A 3,348-nucleotide genomic window follows, 5' to 3' on the forward strand; every position below is an offset into this window, starting at 1 on the left:
TTCCTTCTACCTATTAAAGGCTACAATCATGAACACAGTTCAACCTATACAACAAAAAGAAAAAGAAAAGAGTTGGTTTATTCTAAAGCACACTTCTGCAGCATTACTATTCTAGCTCTTACGCTGATTATTCTCGATCTCATTTCACAGCTCTTCTGGGCTCTTTTCTACAGTGTGATAGTCATACACACTGTTCCATGAATATCTTTATCACGTCTGATTGGGTGAAGTCTGTGTGATTTAGTGCTAGGAGAAAATAAATAGGAGCCAGTTGCATATACAACTCACACACACATGCAGTTGTGATGCTGACATTACAACCATCCCACTTCAGCTTTCTTTGCTTCATCGCTTCCAGTAGAGAGACAGCAATAACGATTTGTCACTGAGGATAATTATACTTTAATGTGTTAAAGAAAGCAAACACAGATATTGACTAGGCAGAGGTGTTATAAGAAGTGCAGTGCAAGCCAGAGAAGAACCAAATTTAATTACAGAGGACAACGTGTGACTGCATGCAAAACACACCACAGTACTGTTTTAAAACTCAATTTTCTTTTAAATGAAATCAAATAAATCAATCGGCTTTGCACTGCAGCAAAAGGTGGTAATACACTGAATGATTAAGCAATCCAAGTTGGGACTGCACATTTCCATATCGGTATTCATAACAAAGGCTATAAGTGATTTTTAATTTAGAATAATCTAAGTGTTAATGAAAGGTGGACAGACAAAGATCCTGTCAGAATTTGGCACCTTTATGTTTGCATTTTCAACATATGTGGTTCTCTCTGGAATAGCTGATTCTGATTGGTCAGGTGCAGCATTTTTCTGTCAGATACAATGGTGCTTCCAGGAAACCAATTACCTTAGCCTACCTGTAGTGGTAGTTTCATGTAATTTTTGCACTTTTTCTTTCACACAATAAATCTGTTATAACCAGGTCATACTACATACATTTAAAGACACCATGGCTTTTATGATGCATTCCATTTGTACTCAGAAGTCTGAAATTCTGAGCTCCCTGTAGGGACTTTAAACTGAAATGTTCCTTTATGCAAGAGTTCCAATTTAGAAACTCTGAGGAACCACAGCAACCCCGACTTCAGAATGCAAAATGGCTGCTATGCACATCAGCAGTAGGTGTAGTAATGTGGTGTTTATTAGCACTGTTTGTCTGTGTCTCAATAAAGTCAGTGGTGCACACATTACTTACCAGTCTATCTGTGGATATGTTACTTGCCATCTGTGCAAAACAGCTCCCATCTTGGTTTTCTGAATTGTGTGCTGGAACTTGTGACATCATTCCCAACTCCAACATCTGACATCTAAGGGAAATGAAACGCAGCATTAGTCTATAACTGTTAGCACTGAAACTGTCTATATGGTAGTTTCTTTTTAAATCTACTTCTTAAATCTCTATTGCACAATATTGCCTCAGCATACCAATTTGTTTTTCTTAATATCACACGGACATGACGCACATGAGATAACCTAAAGAACAGTATTTTGAATAAACAAATACATTTTCAGCCACACTACATTCTGCCTGTTTTTTTAAATCTTTGTCATTGTGAACCATGTGGAGGATGCACATTTTCAGCATTTTCAGCTTTACTTTTCAAGTAAATATCATTTTTTTAAGTGTTAAAATAAACTGCATTTGTTGCATAGAAGAAAAAATGTGTGAGAGGAATATCTAAACATGCAGCCCATATTATGTAATAAACACGTATATATATATATATGCACATATGTGTGGAAATTATGCACTTTCATAATGCATACAATGCCAGTTAAAGTATACAGTGAGGACATAATTATTTGATCCAATGCTGATTTTGTACGTTTCCCTACCGACAAAAAAAATTATCTATAATTTTAATGGTAGGTTTATTTGAACAGTGAGAGACCGAATAACAACAAAAGAATCCAGAAAAACACATTTAAAAAAAAGTTATACATTGATTTGCATTTTAATGAGTGAAATAAGTATTTGACCCCTTCACAAACATGACTTAGTACTTCGAATCACAGAGGTCAGACGTTTCCTGTAATTGGCCACCAGGATTGCATACATCCCAGGGGGGATTTTGTCCCACTCCTTTTTGCAGATTTGAAGGTACATGGCCCTGTCCACCGTCCCTTTGATGCATTGCAGTTGTCCTGTCCCCTTAGCAGAAAAACACCACCAAAGCATTTCCACCTCCACCTCCATGACGGTGGGGATGGTGTTCTTGGGGTCATAGGCAGCATTCCTCCTTCTCTAAACACGGCGAGTTGAGCTGATGCCAAAGACTGACAAAGACGAAGTCTGACCACAACACTTTTACCCAGTTCTCCTCTGAATCATTCAGATGTTTAATGGCAAACTTGCCTGTACATGTGCTTTCTTGAGCATGGGGACCATGCAGGCACTGCAGGATTTCAGTCCTTCACGGCGTAGTGTGTTACCAATTGTTTTCTTGGTGACTATAATCCCAGCTGCCTTGAGATCATTGACGAGATTCTCCCATGTAGTTCTGGGCTAATTCCTCACTGTTCGCATGATCACTGAAACTCCACGAGGTGAGATCTTGCATGGAGCCCCAGGCCGAGGGAGATTGACAGCTATTTTGTGTTTCTTCCATTTGCGAATAATCACACCAACTGTTATCATCTTCTCACCAAGCTGCTTGGCAATGGTCTTGTGGCCCATTCCAGTCTTGTGTAAGTCTACGATCCCTGTAGGTCCCTGACATCCTTGGACAGCTCTTTGGTCTTGGGCATGGTGGAGAGTTTGGAATCTGATGGATTGATTTCTTTTGTGGACAGGTGTTTTTTATACAGGTAACAAACTGAGATTAGGAGCACTGCTTCTTAACTCAGCTTGTTACCTGTATAAAAGACACCTGGGAGCCAGAAATTTTAAATGCATTTTTCTGGATTGTTTTGTTGTTATTCTGTATCTCACTGTTCAAATGAACCTACCATTAAAATAATAGACTGATCATTTTTTTATCAGTGGGCAAATGTACAAAATCAGCAAGAGATCAAATATTGTTTCCCCTCAGTGTATATTGTATACTGTACAAGGTTAATTTTGTTATTTTATGATATCTTATGATGATCTTAAAGATGAAAAATTAACCTTTTAGTATTTAAAGCAAAAATCCAATGTTTTTTCTCTTCTAGGAAAACTGATAAAAAATATTGATGACTTGAGTTGCACAGTACAGATTTTTGTCCAATTAAACTTCTCTTGAAAAAGAAGTCCCTCCTATTTCCAGTTCATGGGTGTGACACTACTATATTAAAAAGATATTTTATACCCCAAGTCCTGAAAGTTTACACATTAACTTCCTACAC

This window comes from Garra rufa, chromosome 14 (assembly GCF_049309525.1).
Source record: "Garra rufa chromosome 14, GarRuf1.0, whole genome shotgun sequence".
Taxonomy (NCBI): Eukaryota; Metazoa; Chordata; class Actinopteri; order Cypriniformes; family Cyprinidae; genus Garra; species Garra rufa.